The sequence below is a fragment of the Syngnathus scovelli genome, chromosome 4 (assembly GCF_024217435.2).
Source record: "Syngnathus scovelli strain Florida chromosome 4, RoL_Ssco_1.2, whole genome shotgun sequence".
NCBI classification, from domain to species: Eukaryota; Metazoa; Chordata; class Actinopteri; order Syngnathiformes; family Syngnathidae; genus Syngnathus; species Syngnathus scovelli.
The window spans coordinates 19,821,462-19,847,167 of NC_090850.1; the positions used below are offsets into that span (position 1 = coordinate 19,821,462).

At 42.7% G+C, this 25,706-nt stretch overlaps 1 protein-coding gene and 1 long non-coding RNA gene across 9 annotated transcripts in view; one reads left to right on the forward strand and one right to left on the reverse strand.

The window, feature by feature from the left end:
• The window catches only part of sall1a (spalt-like transcription factor 1a), a 121,707-nt gene that overhangs the window by 42,637 nt on the left and 53,364 nt on the right, over nt 1-25,706 (forward strand). For 4 of the 8 annotated variants that reach the window (XM_068650497.1, XM_068650499.1, XM_068650500.1 and 1 more), the window contains exon 2: nt 17,110-17,203. The exons of 2 other annotated variants lie outside the window; for them this stretch is intronic. The gene's annotated coding sequence lies outside the window, so the exon portion shown is untranslated. Of the gene's footprint in view, nt 1-17,109; nt 17,204-19,679; nt 19,801-25,706 lie in introns of all 8 variants that reach the window. 2 more of the 8 variants (XM_068650498.1, XM_068650501.1) reach the window with 1 other exon arrangement.
• LOC125967615 (uncharacterized) lies at nt 19,298-24,102 on the reverse strand. The gene is made up of 2 exons (XR_007480795.2): nt 23,973-24,102; nt 19,298-20,218 (listed from the first exon to the last, which is right to left on the reverse strand). It is a non-coding gene; the product is annotated as an uncharacterized lncRNA (long non-coding RNA).

Below are 25,706 nucleotides of genomic sequence, written 5' to 3' on the forward strand. Positions count from 1 at the left end.
CTTAATCCCCACCAAGATCATGCACTCCCACTAAATATGCTACCTGTGGACAAACAATGGATTTTTCCATCATAATAAGTTGAAGACATCATTATGAGTGGCTAATGGGCGACCAGGCACACATACGCAGGGAGACTTCCTTTTGATCAGCGGCGGAGGGTTAATCCACGGCAAGAAATAATGGCGGTCCGGGGAAAGGAAGGGGGGCGCCCTATCGAGCCGGGGGTGGAATTTACAGCCGAGGGAGCTCAGTAAAAGGATGATTTTTAGAGCCTCTCGCCGCGTATTGAAGGCAAGACTGTCTGACAAGTCGTCAATGAGGGCCCCGGCGCTGTACTAAACTAATGAAAGCTGCGTTTGATCTCCCTCGAAAAGGTTCAATACCACTCCTGCTATTATTTAAGTCCCTAGCCTGTTTTCAGATCTGGAAGAAAAAAAATCATTAAATTGCACAGTGAAGTAAAAAGTGTTTGTAAGTATTGGACTGTGAGGAAATATCTAAAGCGCTTAAAATGTATCCCCGCTGATTGCTTGCAACTGACTCTTCCTGAGAGCTTTATTGCTCATCTCAAGTGATGTGCTCGGTCGAGTTGATCGTCGCTGTGGCTACAGAACATGTCAAAATTTGATTTATACTACGACTAAAAATTTTAGAGTTGTGAGTATTTTTATTTTTTGTCATTATTGCTAATGTAAGACATCTTGTTTATAACCATAGCAACCAAGTTGCAGTCTGCGCTTATTTGTTTAAAAAAAATATTTGTTTTATTGAGACCCACCTTGAACATGAAACATTTGCTTCTTGCTCTTTCGGTGTACATGCGTCATCGGCCGACATCAATGACAGAATAGCACTTTGAACCTCCACCGTCCGAGGTTATGCTAACAGAACCGTGGTAAAGTGATAATATAAACACTGTGATAAATGAGCAGTGTGAAAGATTTGCGATGACCCTCAAGGCATATGTAAAATCTTTCAAAGGATGAATAGGGAAGGGCAACTAGTATCCAAATTTGGTCCTCCATCAAATCTGACCCGAGTCTTGTTTGTGCTCAATTCTGTCATAAATTAAAAATGTTTTAAAATTTCTTAATTTTATTTAATAATTAATTTGCAAAAGGTCAGGAAAATGCAACAAAACCTTCACAGAAATGTCAAACACCATTTGTGAGATCTTCAATGCGGAAAAAACATTGTTTATATAAAGAAGTAATTTTATTATTCACTTTGTTGGTGGTAAACAGAAGATCAATCGGCAGTAGTGGTGCTAAAATTGCAACATATGGTGGTAGAGGAATCAAAGCTTGTCAAATAGCTCGAGAGAGAGACCTGCATGCTGTCAGAAGAGAGAAGCAGGGGTCAAAGCCTGCTAATCCTCACATATATATTTCCCCTAATTAATCCTGATTAGCACTTAGCCCACTCTGGCTTTCCTGGAATAACGTGACACTTCCTAATTAATCAACCTTGCAATTTCTACAAGTGCTACACATTTGCCTGCATGTGCTGGTACCGACTTCCCCCGCCAGGTCTTCCCCATGTGCCGGTCCTGGGACGCAGCCCTCTTGTCAGTTAGTGGCGTGTGGTCCCGCTCGCCACTAGTTAACTGCTAAATGCTCGGGTCACACCTGCACTCTTTTATGGGATCTGGCAAATCAGTTGGGGGTCTTGTCAGGGGGAAGGTTTTGGCCCAGGAAGAAACGCAGGAGTGTAGTTGAACACTAGCTCCAAAGGGGAAAGGAGATTAGTTGAGGAACTGATGGCGAAGGAAACATTTCCGCAATTTCTCCTGGAGATGTTCCGGTTTACAAGGGAGTTGTGGTGAAGACGTTGACCAGGTGTAATACAAAATATTGTTTTGACAATGTCAGTTAAAGAAGATGCAGGCTGCTACGTCCTCAGCCCAAATCCAATGAGTGCCCGGCAAATAAACAGATTGGTGACCTTAACCTTTTACTTCCAGGTCAGCGGCACCTACTGGCCAAGCAATTTACAGGCCCGACCATAATGAACTCTGGTCTCTGGTTGTGTCTCCCTCATTTGTGAGGGTCCATCCCAGGAAGATGGGATCCTGTGAAGCAATGATTGCTTCCACGATGAGGGCGAGAAGACTAGCAGAGAGCCCGCTTGTGGATCGCTCTCTCATGGTTTCTCACCAACAAGAACAACTGCAGAAAAAAAACAATAGCCTGCTGTCGTCCACCGGCTGATGCGCCTTTGATCAGCCAAATGAAGGCTGCTGGCATTTCTCATGGAGGGGAGATTGCTTATCGATCTATATCAAAATATTCATGCTAATCCCGGGCGGCGGAGACTTATTTTCAAGACGGGCTTGGCAATCACAGCCGCTGCGCTGTCTGGACCAATTCGCCCGGCCGGGAAGTCTAATCAGCCCTGGGTCCTGCAGTCAAATGCACTTTGTCGTTTAAATTTGGACCCCTGACATTGATGGAGGAGTCCTAAGAAAGGTGTTGACAAACCAAATTGTTTGTTCCAGCACTATTTTGCCAGAGATCAAGTCCAGAGTAATGCACAGTGAATTTGTTCATTACCAGGAAGGCCAGCTACCCGCTTGCTATACTGTAGGTCGACTACTGTTTCTGGATTAAAGGGAGGGGGCAGTTTGGTCCCTCCAAAAAAATATCACAATTGTTTGAAATAAACCCCCGAAAATAAAATGGCTGAATAAATAATTTCATGCATACCATAAGTCTTTGAGTAGGTGTGTGTGTCTGTGCGGGCAAAGCTTCCTTGATCACAGATTAAGTTTCCTGACTTCCTGTGGTATAAAAAAAGCTCCTCCTTCCTCTGTCCAGTGACGCAGAGCCTTTCCTTCTAAAGCTGTCCCGATACGTTAATACTGTCATGCAATTATTGTGCGAAGAAATCTGCAAAGAAAAAGCATTGCCAGCGCCGGGAGATTATCCTGCTGGAGGGTTCGAAGGGCTAATGTGTTGCCATATGGCCCAGATTGGAAGGGGCGGGGTCAATCATACATCAAGTATTAGTGTCAGGTGGGGATTAATGCTGAATGTTCCGACACTGTACTTCACCTGCCCGGGTTGAATGCTGAGACACTCTTGGAGAGTACTGGCTTGAATTGTTTGAGTGTTTAATATCTTTCAGAACAAATATGTGGATTGTCTGAGTAATATACAGGAAATTGAATTTCTGGTATGATAAAATATAGTTAAGTCAAAGAACAAAATAAAAGTTAATTCATACGTAGTCGCATTCAGGTAGCTTTGGTGTTTTAAAATGTTGTGGTAGGATGAGTTATCAAATATGTATGTTTGCTTCCGATTTCATTGACAAAAATATGACTTTTAAAAGGACCCTTGAAATGGTTGCTCAAGACCAAAATAGTCTTCAGAACATTTTTTCAGAATTTATTCAGAATATTTTGTGACTCTACACATATATATCAAATTTTATGCTGATTATTCAAACTAGCTTTGGGGACGTTTTTTTGTTTTGCGCAATACTCCAGGAGAAACTACCGAACCAATATTATTAAGTCACAAAAGTACCACCAGAAATTCTGTTATTGTTTGTCAGGTGAAAAAGAAAGCACATTAAAAATCAAGAAATATTTTTTCCTGTACTTAAGAAACAATGTAACCGAAATGTAAGACAAAATCCCAAGCGCTACTAATGTCAACTTCAACTGTACATGCGGGAAATGAAAGTAAAAGCACAGCCCCGCATTTTGATCTTCATGAAGCTTTCTTACAAAATGGCTGCTTTTTACAATGCTTTTGTTGCCGAAGCAGGGCGATTAGCAAGATTATTGTCGGAGGGCCGTACATCCTGAGCGGGGTGTGTGATTTACCCGCACACTTAGCCCCCCGCCGCAAACACCGCAATGGTAATCAAGATGTGTTTTTTCTCTGATATTCACTTTATATGGATTATTATTCATCCAATATAGCCGGCCTAAAAAATGATGCTGTAATTTGTCGGCGAGCGAGGCGGCGGTGTGCATAACCGTATATTATTTGATTATTGCCGCTGTTAAAAGCATCTTAGCGCCTCTTGTGTCGTTTCGCGAGGGATGTACATACAGTAATTTTCGGCCCAGGCGGTAATTGATACGGATGCCGGCCGTTTTGCTCAAAGTGGCCCAGTGTGTGAGCCATCCCGGCTTTTTTTGTCACCTGGTACCGCCTTAAGCCAAGTTCTGGCCAGGTTGCTGACCTGAATGCCCGTTGGAGTAATTACCTTCATAATCCCTTTTTGGCTGATTCCGATTGATTGGTTTTTGCCCCCTTGACACGAAGGAGATGGGTCACCTTGGGAAGCATCATGTATAGGTGCGCGACATGTCAGACGGCAGGAAGGGAAGCGCAGGTGTTGCCGCTGCTTGTCACCTTGTGAACAAACGGCAGTTGTTGGCACCGGTGTAGACACGGGAGGAGGCGGGGCCGATTCGAGCGGCGACGCATGGCAGATGGATGCACTTCTTCATATGTGTAAATAGTTGCAGCGAGCTATTAACATACCTCCATGCAGATGGCGGGGTGTAATAAAGTACAGGCGATAAAAAGGGGGCCGCTGATGCCGAGCTGATGTTTGTTCTTTTTTTTTAACATACAGTACAATATGTTCCCCCGGCACAAGGGCACAATAACAGGCGGGGAGGGGGTGCTTAGGAGCGCTTGTTGTTCCTGAATAGTAAACAGTTTGCAGTAAAAGCTCTTTGGCATCACAATTTCAATTGTGTATTGTGATTATTTTATTTCTCCTTGCAGCTTTCTATAAAAACCTATGTTGATGAGAACATGACACAATTCAAATCGGGTTTGAATGAGGATAAAAAGTGAAATGAAAGCGCAGAGAAGTAATGAATGAGTCCTCGCACCCAATTTTTCGTCAGTGATTGCTTAACGCCACGCTACGTCCACATTAAACAGCATAGGCAAAAAAAAAAAAAAAAGCTATCTTGGCAAGCGAGTGTCTCCAATCTGTCGAGGCTACATGTTTCCAATCCGGGCTCATTTGAGCAAATTCCCTGGTAGGATTTCAATTCATTGCAAGTCTTGGAATCCCACCAAAATGGCTCCTTCGAACTTTGAGCAAAAAGATTGTTGCGGCAAAGACTTGCCATAATTTAAGTTATATCAAAATTCAAATCTAAAAATAATCTTAAAGATAAATTTAGGTCAACATTACTTCCTCCCCATTAAGCATTTTTTGGGCAGCATCTTAGAAAGGCCCCAGAAACCACGACTAGGTGATAATAAAATCCACACCAAAAGTGAATTTAATAGTGAATTGGGAACGGACTAGAATTCACTCTAGTTCATATTCCAATCACGTGTCTTTCGACCCACAGCTGGTTCCCCTCCGACGAGATGATCTCCCCCACTTTTACTGACTCCACAGCCTGAAGGAATAGGATGAACCCCCCTCTTAGACTCCGAGTGAGAATGGCGGGTGTTAAAAAGGGGGGAGTGCGTAGTGAGAACAAAATAAAGGGGACTTGCATCAATAGCGTCAGCAATCCAGATGCGCCTTCAACCCGAGTGATTATTTGCATCGGCGGGGCCCAAGGACTTGTCGTCTGTCTGCTGCCGCTCGTGTCAGTCGGCTGTCAACAAAGGTGGCAAAAGTCGTCACACATCGTAGTTCCGTAAAAGTACGGAAAATAAGTTTGTACAGTCAAAAGTACTGAACCAACTTTAGTAAAAAATATCTGTTCGTACATGTGTGTACATACCGTAACGTACGATTTGTACTTAATTACTCCCCACCACCGGGTGTCATGAGGGGGTCTCAGGTGGGTGTACAAAGAGGCCAGGTGAAAACAAGGCTAGCGGCAGACGAGCACTGGAGCCAGAGCTCGCTCAACCCAAATGAAGGGTGACAGCGGCGCGAGAGCCATTGATCCGCCGGTCAGAGGAGCCCTGCGGCGGCAAGCTAATGTGCTGAGAAAAGAAGCATCAGGGAGGGAGAGACGGTACACGTCGCATCAAGCGCACCTTGCCAGGACGTCGATACGGAGTTTGATGTTGATGCGCAGTCCATATATTAACACCCATTATGGACATTGCATGCTTAGGTACTTGCTCCTTCTTGCTGCTACAAAACAACCCCCAGGTGTGAATACTTATGTCCTGTAGGTGGCGATAAAGCCCTCTATCCTATGAGAACGAGATTTATTTCTGCTGAAGAAAATGTCATGTCGGCGCAAAACAGGCAGCGTGCTGGGATAGCGATTAGCGAGTCTGCCTCACAGTTCTGGTCTGGATGTGAATCTGGACTTCACACTTCCTGTGTGTAACTATATATATTTTTTGCGTTTTGATTTTTTAGGGGGTCTAACAGTAAATTTCTCTAACAATGATAATGACGTTTTGGCATCAAAAATATGAGTTAAATATCTTCATAAAAGTAAATCAAACATCATTTTGATCCTTTCCGACACTGTAAATTTGTTCTGTTCTGCTGCATCGCCCAATCTCCCAATCGCCAGTGCTGACGATACATTTCTGGTGAGCGTCTAGTCCAAGATGCATAGATTCAGTGGAGGCCGGCGTGTCAGCACAAAACATGGTTATATAATTCTGATTAGCACGCATCAATATGGACAACGGCCTCCCTTTGGCCCATCTGGCTCTGCACTATTCATCTGCACGACAGGGTGAAAAAATTAAATGAATATAAAACAATGCCTTAAAATTGCTTTTAAGCTATTAAAATGTACCGCTTGGTCGTTTTGACTATTGAGTCGTGTCCTGTGCACGGGTGGCGGGGGCATGTGAGTAACCTGAGTCGGGACCGGCGCACCGCCGCACCACCCGCAACGTCGAGCTGATTGATTGGTGATGCGCTGCTGCAGGGTGAGGGGGGAGATGATTGATTGATTGAGGTTGCTTGGGTGACAAACAATGCAGCGCCTGACCCATCAAGGTGCAGCCTTGTCACTGACAATAATCCCTGATTGCCCCCCCCCCTCCTGCACGCCCCTTTCACCCCCAAGCCACCGCTCCCTTTACCTCCTTCGGGACTGCACGCGTACTTATGTCATTGTTGTGTGTATTCCACTTCATGTTTTCCTAAACGCAATGTTCCGTTCAGCTTTCCACGCATATTATTCATATTAGTCTGAAAATTAGTCGGCGGGATATCCCGTTTAGATTGCAAAGAGATTATCAAGTGGTGCTTCAAATACTTCCCAGATTGTGGGCGCACTCCACACGGCATCCGTTTAAGATCTTCCACGTTGATCTTAGGTGCTGTTTTACACGAGATCATCTGATTATATTTTGAGTTATAATTTAATTCAGAACCCACAAGAGCCCTTCCTCCTAACTCATTCAAGATTGCTGGTGTTTCCTTAGTGTCTGCCCCGCAGCTCTTCCGCCGTTGCTATAGCGGGTCTGCCGTGCACATTTTTAGCAACATGTTTCCTATCTGGTGGGCATCGGCAGCTCGACTCAGACTGCAGCTTTATTTGTATGTTTGTTTGCATCCCGGCCCACCCCCCATGGGACAGCTATCGGTAATCTATTTTCCCTTCCTTAGTGGGAGGAAACACAGGCGTGCCAGTGTGCGGCTTCATCGACCCGGCAAAGGGGTTAGTGCATCATCACGCTGGGTTGGATTTGGAGACATACTTGGATGCATGTCTGATTGCAATTAAAGGCCAGATTGCTTGAATTCTACAAGAAAGTTTGTTACCGAGTTCATAAAGACTACCGTGACATAATCCATGCGGAGGGGTATATCGGGAGATTAGCATTTTATCCTTTAGAGAAAACCTCATTGACAACAGGGAAGCTCCTCAATAATCCATTTCTGTACAGAAAATCAACAAGACTAATTGTTATTTTTCTTTTGGCTAAACATTGACCACTTGAATCCATGGTAGGAGAAGAGATAAGCGAGAAAAAAAGTTGAACCAAGTGTGCTGTGATTACGTTATTGTTCTTACCCAGACCTTGAAGAAGGACAATAACTGAGATTACTTTCATTTAAATTAACCCCGAAATATTAGATTATATCGATTTCCATGTTTAGTAGGTAGGAGAGAATATTCAGGTGCACTAAGAATGTTTTTGTTTCGTAAAGTAGTTCTGAGAAGTTTCGGGCTAACTTTTTAGAAGTCATCCGTGACTTGGGCTAAATGATCCTTATGGACCCATCGAGCTGGATCAGGTTGGAGTTATATACGCACGCCAGGTCAGCGTTTGGCATTGTAGCACTCTAATGAAACACTAAGGTACAATTAAAGTTTTTAGCTTCAGGGCTACCCTACTTTGGCGCTAGCAGAAATGCTAGCGCTAAAACCATTAGAGAGGTATAGCCTGCTAGCTGGTCCAGCAGCAATGGAGGCCACTGAAGTGACGATCCAAGTCTGAGCCTTTTGAGGATGAAATTGATAATGGCCTCCCACGTCAGGAATCCGCCAGTCCATCATTGATTCGATCCCTCAACCCTTTTTGTAACCTTTTTGTGTTGTCAGTTCTCCATAGTAGAGATGTAATAAGGGCAATTCCAGTCGAGAAATATGTCTCCTCCACGCTGCCAAGTGCTGCAATTATACCGTGTGATCTCACAACGAGGCTTGAACCTCCTTAACCCTCCTGCCGCTCGCACTAGCGCCGCGCGTCACAATTAAGCGGCGAGCCGAACAGATTGCGCGGCGGCAGATCACAAGCGAAGCATATTGCCGTTAGATTAATACGAGGGCCCGCCTGACGAGTGTGAAATATGTTTAACACGCGCATAATTATGACATCTGTTATCCCGACACACACACACACACCGCCTCACCACCCTCGGCTCTCTGTGGCTCAATATTAACTCTGAGGCCATAACAGGCTTAAGTACAGTACACTATCGTGTTGTGTTATGATAGCGTGTTGTGCTGAAATATGGCCGGGGGCTGATTAAATTAAAACCCGAAGGATAATCGCAAAGATAATTGAGTTGCAATCCTCGCGCAAAAGAATGAGAGAGAAGAAATAATCAGCGTGCGGCGGGTTTATTTCTCTGTGATGACCGAGGGACATAAATTCAGCGATCAGATTAAAGAGCGATTAATCAAAGCGCTAAGCCACAATTATAGTGCAGGCAGAATGACATGCTTGCTTTTTTGCTCACGGTCACTCGTGGGCCTTGATGTCAGTCACCGCTTATAGTAAAAATGTGACAGTGGGGCGTTTGGGGGGTCTCGCGAAACATATGTTTGCCTGTTGCTGGATGGAAGGGGATTAAACGAGGCACCCCGCTGCATGGTCGAGCTTGTGGGCACACCAGACATATCAACTCGCCACCTAATGCTGTGACCTCATAGTCCCTCTTGTCTTGTCCTGACTATAGAAACTATAAACTATAGACCAGAGTCAGTTAGAAGTGTCTCTGCCCTCACACGTCCAGCGGCTTGTTTTAGAGATATGAATAATTTAAAGTGGTCGGTGTAGCATTACCGCTTGATGACAAGAAAAAAAAAAAAAAAAAGGCAAATCACCAAGGGCAAAGGGCATGCGTAAGAATCATCCTTAATTAGCGGTCGTCATGGCGAAGGGTTACTGGCCGGGGGAGAAAACAATGAGAGTCCGACATCGTGCAGCTAATGAATGTTGTCATTAGCTCGGTGTACAAGGTTAAAAGCGCACAATGTGCAAATATACACAGTCGTCTGCCATCAGACTCTTATGTTGTCATGGCAATGTGTTATCATTCAAAATTAGTATGGAAGATAACCACATTTGTGCACAGCTATTAAAATATGCCCTTATTTGTGATTTGTTATAATAATTACAAATTAAATTAAATTTAGTTTTCAAATTAAATGATTTTAAACTAGCTGTTGTCATTACTTATGAATGATACTTTTAAGTATTTTATTCCTGACATTTATTTTACATTATGCATTAATTGTATCATTTTATCCTTTTATTTTAATATCATTTTTAATATTTTTTACTTTGATAAACTATATGATTATATTTCTGTATTTTCCATGACGCAAAACAGTCTTTTTCACCAATTATCATGCATGTATAATTTTTCATAATTCTATTTTATGACCAATGAGTTGAGTAGACATGTGCGCGTGTTTAATGACTAAAATGAGCTTTGTCGCAAGGTCATCGCCTCATCTCAATCCTCTGATGATAGCGGTTTAACAAACATGAGGAAAAAAAAGAGAGAGAGAGATGTTATCCATGAATGGACTGTGCGCCGCTGACCCTGGCATCATTATCTCAAGATTGGCTGTGAATTCCAACAACGGACACTTTAAGTTCCATTTCCTCTTCCTGCTTACCAGCTCTCACTGCACGTGGTTAACATTAAGCAACAAAGCTCGACATGGCCGTGACTATCTTGACTCGTGTCCCCTTTAAGTGAAAATGCCATTGAAGTCCCAAATTAGTATTCAAAGCTAACGTTAGCTGCGCGGACTTTGAATTTATTTTAGCAGCAAAAAAAAAAAGAGGCATGAGTTACAAGTTTGATTTCTTGGTAATTATGACAATCTGAATTCTCACAAAATATGCTGATGTCACATCTTCGACGATTTTCCCTGAAAATTTTGGTGCCAGGTCTGATAGGTCTGCCCTGTCAAAACCCTCCATCACCCCTTCTGGCTGCTGGGAAAGACGGCGATAGCAGCAAATCTGTGTTTGTTCAGCCACTCCACAAATATCCCCTCTCCAGATTGGTCAAGGAAACGACGCTCAGACAGCAGTTTTGCAAAAATGATTTCTCGGTAACGCTTGTCCTTGCGGGTTGGCCGGCTTTTTCTTGGTCTTATTTTGCTAAACGTGCCAATAAATTTCACACGTCCAGCTTTTGTTTTGCTTTCATTCGCCGTCTAATCTCGGTCTCAAGGCTGCTGACCATTCTGCCATGAGTGAACCTTCTGTTTTCACTACAACCCGTGACTGATGACTGGACAGCATCATTACCGGCGCTGTGTTCTCCAGTTACATATCTGTTGACACTGTGCCCAAACACAAAACATATTCATAAGTAGACTATGCGACTATTGAAAGGTGTGCGATGCTACCTGGAAATAGATTGAAACAATTTTCCCACGATTATATTATTTAGAATCAACTAATTGTATCAAATTGTTTTTTTCTCATTGTGTTTCTTTTAACTAATATGCTGATTGGTGTGTTCGTGGCATATGTGCACCACACTGCCCCCTAGAGGCCAGGGCCAACAGCATACACAAAAGTAAACGCATACAACTGGGTTCTAAAGCCAATGTAGTTGTGAGTTAAAATCAAAAAATTGTGGTGTCAGAGATCACGTATGATTTTGTACTCTAGAATTGTTTGTTCTCTTGTCGTGCCGTGAAATTTTTGATTGACTACGATAGATAACTTTATTCAAAAACCTTTAGCATAAAAATATGACAAGCGTCTTGACTTTTAACAAATTAATTCTGGTCCAATATTTTTCACATTTGTTTTTATGACTTAGGTTTACTTTTCCTGAAAACCAAAACATGCTGGTTTTGAACATGTACTAATCATGTTGGCGATCGTTCTATTATATGCGATTCATTGGCTCATTTGTGTGCCAATTTCTTTTTGCTTGTTGTTTGTATCACTTGAAGTCTTGACTTCAGGAATCTGACCTGCCGGTAACCCCGCCTCTTTCTTATTTTTACAACGCACTCATTGTTGGCCTCCTCCTTTTAAAAAGTCATACGCACGTCGCAGCCAGCTATTAACCTGACGTTTACGGTACTTTTATCCACTCCTGAGTGCTTTGATTCATAACAGTCATGTAAGTACTCATCTCCAGGCACCCCCCCAGCTTCCATACCGGCACTCCCCTCTCCGGTGCGCCTGTTGCTGTAATATCATATTTTCAGCCTTTGTCTTGCAACAACAAGGAGACATATGCGAGGCCGGAGCTGTAAAAGGCCGCCTTGAAGCTGAATGTGTTTGCACATGACTAATAGATGATGCATGCACTTACAGACCAGACACAAAGCACCGGCAAGACAGAGCTTTTGTTCAAAAGACAAAAACAGGAAGGAGTCACCTCCGTTGACAGGTGGTGGTCCTCCAAAACTATGAATGCTTTCTTGTTTAATTTAGACCAGCCAGAAGACATTTAGTTTCTATATAATGACTTAAAATTGCTCATTGGTTAGGGATGAGCCTTATTTTTAGGTTTTTAAAGGCAGCCAAGCAAATAAAATCTGACACTTAGTCCTCCTCAACAGTAGTTGGCGCTATACGACATCAGTTTGACACATTGGGCGAATCATCTGTTTTTTTTGATGTGTTAAATTTTATGTAGCAAGTACTTGAGGCGTTGGTGAGTAAAAAAGTATTGAACATGCAGAATTTGTGGAAATTTCTGGAAATTGCTTACCTTGTAGTACAAAATGATCATTGTGACGTTTAACCCGGTAATTAGTTGTCTAGGTCCCAAGGGCAGCAAATTAAATGTCCATTGTGCATCCCTGCCTTGATAAATGATATTTTCTTAGCAATGCAGCTTTCACTATTTATTTTTTCTTTTCCCTCCCTGTTATTTCTCCTGAATAAGCCTCTCATTCCCGTATCACACCGCCATAAATGGACGCCACCTGTTTAAACGGGCAGTGCCACAACGGGGTCAAACGGGATCCCACCACAATTTGATTGGACCTCGCGTAAACTAGTCCGAGCACGCCGCCTGCCCTCTGTGGTCACTTTAAAAAACAAAAAAAACTGTTCAGGAAGCGGGGTTCAGGCTTTACGGCCCAGGACATTTCCTACTACAGGAGTTAAGCACTCAGGACAGGAAACCATTTGCTGTGGCTGTAAGATCTCTTTAATGACTGTCTAACTAGAAACAGGCCGGACTAATTCGGTGCCTGGAGCCAACGCGGACGGCTTTGCATCTCCGCGCCGTTGCCAAGTTTACTGCCGCTTTCACCGGGTGGCTTTTGGAAACGGCCGCTGTAATGTTCACAAGTAGGAGGACCTTTGGAGGAAAAGTGTGAGCACATACAGTTGTTCGACGGTTCCGATTTTAGTTGGTGTTGGTCCTAATAGACGGTAACATTTGCATCCATTGCATCTTCTTCAGATAAACATAGTGATAACTTTATTTTTGACTTATTGACTTGTTCATGAGATTTAATTTTTCACATAAAGGTAAATTTGTTCACCTCTGTAAATACATATTTTTAAATGGTAAGTTTTTTATTACAAAAAATACAATTTTATTTTGGGATCATTATGACTTGATTTTTGAGAAAGATTCCGACTTCTCGCAAAATTATAACTTGAGACATTATGACTTTCTTATATTTATGACTTCTCATTCTTATAAAATTTTGACTTTATTTTTATAATACCATGTGTTAATTCGCTTACAATTGAGAATATTTTGGGGAAAATTACAACTCTATTCTATTAAAAATAATGACTTTATTCTCAAAATCATGACTATTTTTATAAAATTGCAATTTAATTCTCGTAAAATTATAACTCATCCTAAAATTACGACTTTACTAAATGACTACTATGATTAAAATTACATCTTTATATTGTCTTTTTTTTTTCAAAACATACAGACGAAGCCAAAAAATTTGATTTTAACTCAAACTTGAAACTCTGAGGCAGATATGCTAACCACGAGATCAACATGCTCATGCCAATTATATTTAAAAACCATTTGGACCTAAATTATTTTCTTTGGACAGTGACAAAATGTGTCATCTTGTACCTTGCAGCACTGTGTACTGTATGTTTGGGTGTGTGTGAAAGAAAAAGACAGCGAGGGAGGGGGTCAAAGAAAGTGTGTGTTTTTGTGTATAGGGGGTCAGGAGAGGGTGTAGTGGTGTTAGGTCATGGATTACAAGTGCCCATGTTACACCCCAATGTGGGTGTCCACACACTGCCGCTGTGCACGCTGCGTCTGTGCTTCCCGCTGACTTGAGGAAATGAGCTGAGACCACCAGAGGTGCATATAGGGGGCGGGGAAGGGGGGGGGGTTGTTCCAGTCAGTGCTTGACCCCTCCCCACAGTGCCACAGTGTCTGGACAAACTGACACACTTGGGTTTCCCTCCTCCTTCTCTTCCTCGTCATCCCACTGTTGGATTTAAACATATGCAGTCAAAGCCAATTAAAGGCGAGTGAGAGCAGCGCTGCTAATAGTAACTTTGTTCAGCTGCTTCCTGCTGCGACCAGGCCTCCATGCAATGAGCCGCTTGATAACCCCCTCCGAAATATGACCTCGCTTGGTCACCGTGTGGGGAGGGCCGTGCTTATCTTTTAACAAGGCTCTCACCTTCTTGTGAAGAGTTTGTGAGGGGCGCGTGGACGACCACTTGGTAGTATATATGAGTGAAAACTGAAAGTTAGCTACTATTTATATTGAGAAGTAAACAGGAAACACTCAGGATTATGATTGCTAACTTGAGCATCATAAATCCATGAAGTAATATTTTAACTCGCTGCTTTAAGAGTTGGACGTTCAATATGGGCAGTGGTGATGGTGGAGAGAAGCTTTCATGGGAACACTACTCAATAGGGAGCTGCTGGAGGCAGATGGCCCCCTTTTGTCAGCGTGTAAATAAAAATCCAATAAACATGGAAATTCTGTCCAATTGCAACACACTTTTTCAATGGGCTCTAACGGTCGTGTTTTAGTTATGATCGTAATAATGGAAAACACTACAAATGCTGTTGCCGTAATGTCAAGTCTTTTATTTTTACGTGATAAAAGCGACAAAATTCCAGTTGTGTTTTTCTGCTAAATGTTCTGTACTTCTGTTTCCAATTTTGTTAACATTGTCCAGACGCTTGACACTGCTCAACTTTACAAATTATTTCATTATGATCATATCGGTCCCATTTTTTCCCAAAAATGCTTCAAGACACGATTAATCAACAATTCTTTCGACTAATCGATTTATTGCGGCCATCTCAACTATAACAACCATTGTAACTGTCCCCACAAATTGATGTCTTGTGACTACTGGAGAGTCACTGGAGACCGGGATGAATGCAAAGTGCAACCCCCCCCCCCCCACCTCCGCCCCCTCCCACTTAAAGGGGTGTCCGTGTTGAGGTATTACTCTCTTTAACCTTCTAGTTGTTCATGCCGAGGAGGCTGCGCTCGGGCAGTTTGCTCAGAGAATCGAATGTCCCCCCTCATTACACTGATAGCAAATCAGGGAGGACGGCCTGGTGGCTCTTTGATAGGTGGCTAATTGTCCTCTAGACACTGGGAAGCCATATCTCCGAGCATCCACAGGTTCCCCCCCACTCCAATCAAGCACCAAACAGCGCTCACAATTGGGCATCCGAGTGAGTGGAAGATCAGGAACGATGACAAGCAGGTCTTAAAAGACAATGGCGAACACGTACGGCGAGCTACAGATACATTTTAATGTCTTTACTTGCTCTTTTGTGACCAAAAAGAAAAATCGTGTAATATGTGACAATCAGATTATTAACACGGGGTTACCATGATCCGCCTGCCAAACTTGAAGTCCCTAATTGCTAGCCAAAATATGATTGGCTACCCAATTGCACGTTTTGGGGGTTATAGCGCCACCTGTTGCTTTGGAATGTGCATACAAAATGCATGCTTACGTGTTGAATTAACACTTGTACATTCATAACACAGATGTGGGGTGAAAATGGGGCGGGTTAAAGAGGGGGTAACCCGGTCAGGCCCTATTATACGCCACACTGAGGAAGCCTTTGTGCATGCTGGGGCCAAACCTTAAGTGCCTCTTTATTTTGGCTCCTATTACACACTCTAGATACCACTGTGTGTGTGTGCGTGTGTGTGTTTGTGTGTAGCGGACTTGAATGTAACGCAGGAGCCCCACTGAGAAAGCTAATGTCGCTAAGCAAACAGCCCAGTCTCGCCTGCCAGGTGGGCATGTTGAAACCCACCCTGTCATAATGGTTGCTGCTTCCCATGAATGCCCCATTTGACATTCCTGTCAATCTTGATTACAATTATGGATATGAGGATGTTTTTATCTGATTAACGTGACACCCCAGCTGTTTGAGTGGAAGCCCTTAAATGTAAATAAGGGGACACCCTTTTTAGTAAACATGGGATATATTTTGTTGACCATTGAAGACCACCATAAACACTTTGCATTGATGCAGCTGTCGTCATTGTGTTGCCTAAATAGGAAAATTCAAATGAGGGTAGAATACCTCCAGAAAACGGGAGGAAGTACCTGTAGAATTTTGATAGTAGTACCGTTCATAAAAAAAAAAAAAAAAAAAAACATTTTCATAATGATATCACTTTGACTTGGATATCCTGCAAAATCATTTTCTTGATGATGGCATCAGAAAATGTAAAAAGATACATACTCACTTGACCTTTCTTTATATCCATCCATCAGCAGAAAATGAAGCTGACAAAACTCCCGGATAAGAATTTACGCTATTATTTGACTCACTTTGTCATGTTTGGAATAACACCGATATCAGACACTTTCCACAAGGGCAGCTTTTTGTTATCTTTTTTTTGAAGGGGATTCACAAATCAGGAAGTATCAAGGACCTGCGTACCGCTTGAAATGATGGATGTGTTTTCATGATTTAATTGAATGTGGTCGCCCACCAAGTTAACCCCCCCAAGTGGGTTTTGACGCATGGGACTTGGACTGTGACCTCATCGTCGAGGCATATCCTGCTCTGCACTCATCGCTAACCTTGTCTGTTGTTATCTTGAATTTAACATTGATTGCGTTGATTTGAATTCGGGTTTGCAATGTGCATCTTATAATATTGAGTCATGCATGAACTTTGTTTGTAAAATAAAATAAAGAAAATAAAATAGCATTAATAATAAAATAAAATAAAATATACTTGGGCTATGCCGCAATTCTTTTTTTTTTTTTGTCCCTAAAACAACTCAATAGATGTTGAACTGGCTTTTCAGGTCATCCATTATTCATCCGCTGACAAACAATGGTCCATTCAGAGCACAGATGAAGCATAATACGATTTTATAGACACTAAACACAATAATCGATTCGGCTTATGATTTTAATATTTGCTGCTTGTGTTTGCCACTGTGATGGGTTTAAACGTAGAGGTCGAATTTTGCACAATGCATATAAACATGTGTTCTTGACAATAAATGGCGGTTAACTATTTTACAGATGACACGACCGCAACTTTGTGCATGAATTGGAACTATGGACCAACACTTCCTCATCAATACTCAGAGGATGCTTGCATCTTACAGGATAACAGGTATTCTTTTTTTAAACACACTCTTTTTATGTCATTAAAACTACTACTCTGACTCAATTTGGCCAGAGACGATTTGTCGTGTGACACTTGATGTGCATTTCTCTTGGCAGAGGACACAATTTCCTGTTTTTCAATTTGATTGTGTCCAGTAAAAGTTTTAATTGGACGGGTGCAACATTAGATTAATATGCAAATTCCGACAAGGACTCTCTAGTTTTTTATGACCGTTTCCGTGATGGTTTTACGACTTTAATTTTGACAATGAACACAGCTTTTGCAGATGAAATGTAGTTTTTCTTCCCTAACAGATGTGTCAGCTTGACTCTAAATCATCTTTACTTTGATTAAATTTCTTCTTCTTTAATTTATGTGGCATAATTCAACTCTGCAGTTTTCCAGTAAAATTGGAACACTGCCTGTTATTTGAAAATCAACCAAAAGAAACAGATGAGGTTGAAACCAATTTCAATCAAACTATAAAGTACTCGATACGCAAGTTTAGCAACACCTGTTGTATGTCATCGTTTTTATACAGTCGCAGAATGCTAACATTAGCCGGTGCTAGCATTAGCACCCCTGGCCTCATTCCACCAGGTTTTTGCCCCCACTCACACGTGCACACTGCTACGTTTGTATACATCAGCCCCCATGATGCCTTTTATTCTTTTCCTGAAAAGAAGTGATTTCTATAATTCAGAGTTCAACCCCTTTTTCCCCTTTCTTCACCCCCCTCTTCTTTCTTTGACTGGCTTTGCCTCTTATACGCTCGTGTCTGCAGCTGTATTTTTAATCATGTGGCAGATCCATAGAGAGAGAGAGAGATGGGCATTTTCTTTCAGGGCGTTACATTCTTCCTCCTTCTCCTCCTCCTCCTGCCTGCGCTCATGGATCACTGGTTAGCTTAGAAATACAGCCGCCACAAAAGCGGCAGCTGACATGTGGCGCTTAATGGCAATAATGGCCATTTTTTTTAAGGCCAATCAATCACATTTAGTGGACATCTCCATTTTTTTGCCCATGAAAAGGTATAAATAATAATAACACTAATAAAAAAAAGAGAGGGAGAGACATGAAGAAAAGCCGCCTCGGCAAATATTTTAACAGCTTATTAAGATTTGGAGCGAGTCACAAAAGAAGCATCTGTGGCGTACAAAGCCCGCACACTTCACAGATGGTTTTTTAAAAAATAAAATGGATACACTCTGTATTCAGACTACATTTATTGCTTGTATTTCTACATTAGAACTGCCTTTGACTTTTTTCGGCACATCCAAAAGTATTGTAATAGTGAAGCCAAATCCTTTTTTTTATTTTTAATGCTGTGGACTAAACTTAGATGAAATAAGAAATCAATATTTCAGTCTTCATTTCCAGGTCTCAGTTTCAGACTTTGGCTTTTTATAATACTAGTTAGAGGTGATATCGACACAAAAGCCAAAGAGGACAGATTTTTTTTTTGGTGGGGGGGCAGCCTATTAAATGTGCAATGAATACCTGAGTATGTTTATCTTTGCAAGCTTCAGATATGTCGACATCTCTGCGACGGTGCTTTTTATGAGTCTGCACGACTTGCGTAGAGTTTCTTAGACGCGCCAAAAAGGAAGGAAGGGAGGGGTGAGGCTTTTTGACGATGAGTCACACCACAACGTCCCTAATTTACTGCCTTTTTCTCACTACAAATGAAAACGTGGAAAGCATCCCATCGGGCGCACGTTCTTTGTGTCCTTCAACGTAATGAAGGTAAAACTGTAATGGGAGCGAGCGAAGAACACGGCTTTTCACAAGATAATATGGAAAACTTTAAAGCTTTCATCCCTTTCCTAATCCTCGCCTGCTTCTCTTTTATCTACTCGACTTTTTATTGCCTCGCCAGCCTCTGGGAACTTTGTCCTAATAAAAAAGCTAAATTTTCCAGAGAATGTATGTAGTATGAAAGATGGGCTTTCTTCAGTTTTCATGTCAACAAATGAGAAGCTCTGTCATAAGCAAACTTTCATAGCTAAATAGATCTCAATCGCACTGCTCTCTACTATAATTCAGAATAAATGACGTCCACTATACTGTCATTCAAAATAAATAGTACAAGAAACTTGGTAGAACATCTGTCTCCTTTAATCATTCAACTAAGAAGCTACATGTTTCTCGCCCCGAATGACAAACAAGTAATACATCCATAAATTCAACCATGATTCACATCTAAATCGTCTTGCGGATGTTTACAGTCGTGAGCGGGCACGTCAGGACCGAGTCATAATTATGTGTTTTGATGACTCCGGCGCTGAGGAGTCATCACAGTAGGTATGAGGGATGGTCAAAATATTAGGAACGGCACCTACTCGCTGTTGTTAACTACAACCACAATAATAAAAAAAATCAAATAATAATAATCGAATTGCAATCTTTGATTATTAAAACTGAACATTCTATTTTATATAGTCTAACTTGACTTGACGCAAAGGAACGTGATTCTCTGCAGGTGCTTTTGTTTTTTAATGATCCATCGATTGACAGCGGGGCCTGTGGGACATCATCTTGTCACCTTTATCTCCTGTAAGAGCGAGGTGACGCCGTCCAGCGACCCCGCCGGAGACAGTGAGGTGACAGCTTGGTGTGTGTGTGTTGTGGGGGGGGGGGGGGGTTCAAAGCTCTAAAGTCATCAGTCATCTCAGCACAGCAGCTCCAGCCATTAATCCACTAGTACGTGGGAGGCAAACACAAGCCACACAACACAAGGGGCGGCTTTTTTATCTCCCGGAGGGACCGGCTCGTACAGTACAGTATCAGCGGCTTGTTTTTCGTCCATTGTTAGCGCTCCCGATGGCACAGGATGCCCGTGTGTCTGCTTGGCCGTATTTCCACAAAGCATGTTGATAGCGTGTGCCAGGCGACATGAGAACATGGTTTTTGGAAAACATGACCTCATTTTGCAAAAGATTCCCAAGCTGTTGTTCCTCAGATGGCCCCAGAGGGTCATCGAGTGACTTTAAGACGCCCGCTAGCAGCCTTGGGGTAAATCTGCAACATAAAAGTATTCTGATTAACATTTTATCTGTGGAATATGAATTACTGTATTTTCCAAACTATAAGCCGCTACTTTTTTGGACAAGCTTTGAGCCACGCGATTTATAGTCCAGTGCGGCTTATCGGTGGATTTTTCATGATTTGTATGTCATTGTATGATTTGTGTATATTATGTACCATAATTTGGTGCTGCGCAGTTTATAGTCCAGAAATTACAGTAAATCAAAAATTCCAGCTGACAATATTTAGAATGCCGTCTTTGGACTAACTTGCATTTAAATATTATTCTAAGGCCATAGATTTGAATGTTGAGCATGTTCCTCCATGTGACAATAATAACTAAACGGACAAGCCAGCGTTGTTTGTGTCACTTTTGTGCGCAGGCCTCTTCCAAAAGTGTCATCCCCCTTTGCTGTCTTTATCTCCTCCCCAGCATCCCTCTTCTTCCTCCAGCCATCATTGTGTTCCTATTCTTAGTCCTGATGTTGCCGCCGCCACCACGTGTGGAAGGCCACCACCCTCCTCCCACTTTTATAGCCCTGTTTGTTTTATTTATCTGCCAGGCGTCCCCCTCTGGTATTGTCCCGGGTTATCAGCACTCTCCTGCAGATCGTGTTACCGCCCGGCGCGAGGCTCTGACCCATCTCAGGGTTCACCTTTTTTTCCTCCACCCCCCCAAATCAGATTCTTATCATTACCACCATGATAAATAGGCGAGGGCTTAGGAGGGGGAGATTACGCCGCTCGTCCCCCCCACCCTCAGGTCCCCTCCTTATTTTTTTCCCACTGTTCAAAGCACTCAACTCAAAAAAAAAAAAGATTTGGTGACTTTAGGAAAAGGGGCTACTGCAGTTCCCATGTGAACGTTGGTTTATCTCCTGTGGACGTCCTTTAAAAGCCTCCTTCCTCGCTCTGTCTCGCTCCTCCAAGAATTAGTCAGCACGTCACAACTGAGCTCCCCCATCGATTTTTCACACGCTCCTTATCTGCCGCAATAGTTTCGGAACTTTTTTTTTTTTCTTAATGTGCCGTTTCGGAGGGAAAGCGCACACCTGTCATTCCCACCTCAATGAACCCACCCACGGTCGCTTGTCACCTTTCACCGACTTAGTTCTTCTTCTGATGTTAACTTTACGCTCATCAAAGGCCTCAATTTGAAGTTCCTGCAGCCTGAGTTACATCAGAGGAAGTGGCGTTCATGGGAAACTTTCCGTACAAAGGCAAAGTGGACTCATTTAAGTCACATTGAAGAACACTTGTCGTAAAATAAACGTGGAACCCCGAAGGTCAAATAGAAGTAGTCCGGGGACACAGTTGGGATTGCAAAACATTTTTTCCCACATAGAAAATAATGAGGTCAGCACGGTGAGTGAGTGCTTAGCACCTTTGCCCCACAAACGGAGTTATGAGGTTCTAAGCTTTAAATTTACGCTTCTTTGCCATGGCTTCCTCACAGATTTCATAAAATTATAAATTAGTCGATGATGTCACAACTACTTCTGTTTTCTATTCTTTGGTTATCATCACACTTTTGTCCATCTGTGGTGGCATCTCAAAAGAAGCCCAAAAGATAAAAAATTAAGTTTTGTGTGTGTGTGTGTGGGGGGGGGAAGGGTCAAACAGAGGTTTGGTTCTTTGGTTCAACCTGCGACCATCCCGCTCTGTCGCCTTTTGATTGATAGTCACTAACAGCCAATCCTGCTCTCCGCCTTTGGAAAAATATGGAATTCATTAGTTAGCTTCCCATTTGGGTTCAAAGGTTAAACTGCAACAAGGATCAAATAGGGGCGCAAGGGGAGATTGTTTGCTTTTAGACTTTGGTTTTGTGCGGAACCTCAGCAGCTGGCTCCTCTCATCTATATCATGCGGACACTTTTAATTGGTCGGGTTAGATAGAGGAACGCTAATATTAGTGGCGGGTGGCGATGTCTCCGGCAGGTTCGCAGTCTTTGAGTAAACACGTCGACAGAAACGTACATTTAAGCGACGTCGTCAAATGTGAAGATGCGCAGCTGTTGGGGGCGTCGTACTGGTGGTCTATCCTGATGTTGTGGCACGGCAGATGGTCCTCTTTTTCCACATGACCCATTTCATAGGATTCCAATTGAAATTGTATTGTTTCTTTATTTGGATATTTTTTTAAATCTAGTTTCAATTAGCAACATGAAATTCTCTAAGTCTATCACAAGTAGCCCCACATAAAAGGTCTCAAGAAGCCATGACTAATAAGACAGAGGAGGTCTGCCGTACTGATTTTCAGGCGGCCATTTTGGAATCATTTGGACTGTTTCCAGACATTTTGCCAACAAATCAACAATGCTTAATTGATGAATGCTTATCACTAAAAATATCCACCAACACGCGTTAAGCTCCAATTGGCGATCTGCTGACCTGGAGACCTTTCTGGCTCCGTCCCATTTAGACCAATTATGAGCCAAAATGAAGAATTTGATCCCCAATTCAAAATGGCCTTCCATGTAGCTTCTCCATCTTGTTTGGCCAGCCGGTTAACAAGAGCAGGCTGGTGCATTGATGATGATGGATTCCACACCCAAGGCCTTTGGAGAACAATCACTCCTACAATGCCATGCCAGGGCCTGACCTCTTGACCCCTCTCAGGCCACACAGAAAAGGAAATCCATAAGCGGGTTTAAGTGCAGAAGTGACCAGTAGAGAAAGCCAGAGAAGGTTGGTTGTTGGGCTCGCAGCTGCATAATAATCTCTTTTGAAGGCTCTCACATTTAAAGCAGGGTATGATGGTCAGTTAAAGCGAATTTTGTCTTGAAGCTCATTTCTGAACTTGTCTAATTGAGTAAAAAATATTGCATTACATCTGAGTCATTGATGAATTTCCACAGTGTTGTAAGTTCTCAATGACTGTCATTTTCCATCTTTCCCACAAAGTGAAACAAGTACACTCATTGTGCTATTATATTCTAATAGTTGTCGACAACCAAGCATTTCTAGTTGAATTGGAAAACAAGGCAAATTTTAGAAATGTTAAAAAACATTTGTCTCTTTTCCTATGGCATACAGTAATTATTATGGGACCAATTAACGATGCAAACACTGAATCGTGTTTTTAGGCTCGTTTTTTTTTTTTTGAGTCTTTGAAATGATCATCCAACCCAAGTAGAGGTTTGCAGGGTACCATCCCTGGAATTTAGTCAAAATTTTCCAATTCATTCAAATTTGGCAGACTTCTTCAATATCGTGCATGATAGACAGATTCGTGTTAATTGAGGACGCAACTGTTGAATTACCAGGGGGCGCCACTGAGTCAGTTTTGGACCTCTAAAAATCAAATTTTATAGAGCGAGTGTATCGCTGGCAAAAAAAAAAAAAGGTGAGTCATGGGTTATGGGTTGAGTCATGTTAAATCTGCTGACATTTTCAGGAGAGACGCGAACTTTAACACAGATAGATGTCGGGACGTTTTAAGTTGATGATGTGAAAATGTTCACTTGGCCACTGTAATGACACACTATCTCCAGCTTTGTGTGTGTTTTGAGATATTGATTACACTCCTGTCCTTATCTCACTGAGGTGGTGGGGGTGGATTGTCGGGGCGGAGGGGGAGGGGGGGGTCATGTGAAATTGTAAATGGGACCTTTCATAAAAGTCCATGGGTACAAACATTGTGCATTCAAGGCCAAATTGTTTTCCATGAACAACTGATAGAACCATCCGTTCATTGCTGAGCAAACCTGACTCATTATTTGCATTTAGTTAAAAAAAAAAAACGTACCTAGGCTGGTCGGCTCCTCTGCAATTAGGCTGCAAGACTTGTTTATCTCGAGTGGCGTAATATAGTTTAACCTTGCTGGCAAATTTTTTCATAGTTGCCCAAGGCCCCGCAGGGACAAATAAGGTTGACCGCTGGGAATTTATTCTCTGAATGAGAGGGAGAGGTGGGCTGTGAGGGGGGTCACTTCCTGAAGTGATGTCATACCAGAGAAAGAATAATAACAACCCTGTGTGTGTGATTAATGAGTCATCTGGTCCTGTTGATGAAAAGACATGAAATCAACCAATAATGTCAAAGTTTAATAAAAAAAAAAAAGTACAAGCATGGCTGAATTGAGCAGACCTAACATTCAAGGTGCCACTGTATGACTGTATTCCAGTTCGCCAGTTCATTTCTGGGAAAATTGCGTGTCATCGTTCATAATAGCATGACTCACGAAAATATGATTCCATTCACCCCATGTTGCTCATTTATGATGTGTGTGACTCAGACAGCAAGTTTGGGGGGGGGAGAAAAGCCTCACTCTGCGAGTGTTTTGTTGCCAAGCGTCAATCTATACCGTCTTGTTCCCATCAATGTCACGCCGCAGCACCGTTCGGCATTCTCGTAGGGAGGAGAACGGCTGCTGGATTAAAGCGGACAGGTGTTCTCGCTCCTTGGAGAAATAAAAACAAGGAAGCCGTCGATGGTGGGCCATGTCTGCAGGAACATCCATTAAATAGATCATGGGCCCCAGGCCAGGAAATAGCCGATCCATCAGTCCGATTGGGGAATCATTGGTGGATCTTGAGCTAATGTTTAGCTCGCTGTGGGAGCATGTTAGCTTGTCACTGGGGGAACGTGAGTAGTTTAAAGTGTGAAGGCCGAACAAACTGCCAGACGCTCAGACTGCATTCCTTTGTGAAAAAGTTGTGTTTTAAGTTACTGAATATTCTGGTGTGAATATTCTGAAGCCGCGAATCGGTTTTCTGCCTTGTAATAGCGGCCATTATCCCCTAAGTAGTTCCACGACAGTCACTCGTCTGGGTTTCTAAACGACAATCTCCCGTTTAGTCGAGTGAATAAGCTGTCATCTTAGAATTAGTGTGTCACTGTACGGTTCTTGACAAAGGCCTCCCGTAGGAAATAGATTGAATCTTCTGTGTATAATAACATCATATTACAGTGTGCGGGCCCCGTCGGCAAAGCGCTGTCATCATGGGAACGCTAATTGGATTTGCCGGCTGAGCGCTTGGCGACCGCAGCTCGTTCATGCCGGGGATAATGACGACCCTCCGCGGCCTGTCGAGGAGCGTCCCGGAAGGCCGCAAATATCATACGACTGGTGAATTTGTCACCCTGCTATCACCCCGCGAAAGCCGCCTGTGATATATATCGCCTCGCTTCGAAGAACACGGCTTAACCTCTCAGTCGGTAATCTTGTGGCGGTTTATCTCTGCCGTGCTACGAGTGGCGTAGCTAACAGCGGAAGCATTGTTGTTGATGTTCCGAGTCGCGGACTGGAGAGGTTGTTAATTGGCGACGATCCAACAGGCTGGGGGCTTTCAACTGGTTTTGTCCAAGGGACTACCAGTATAACCAATAAGCAACTTGGGGACCACTGCTTTGGCGGAATATTATTTTATTTTGTATCGAACGGGGATAGACCTATACAGGCTATTTATTTGCATCTGTATGTCTATTTTGGGAATCCCAGCTACATTTGACAACATTTGGATTTGATTCACAAAATGA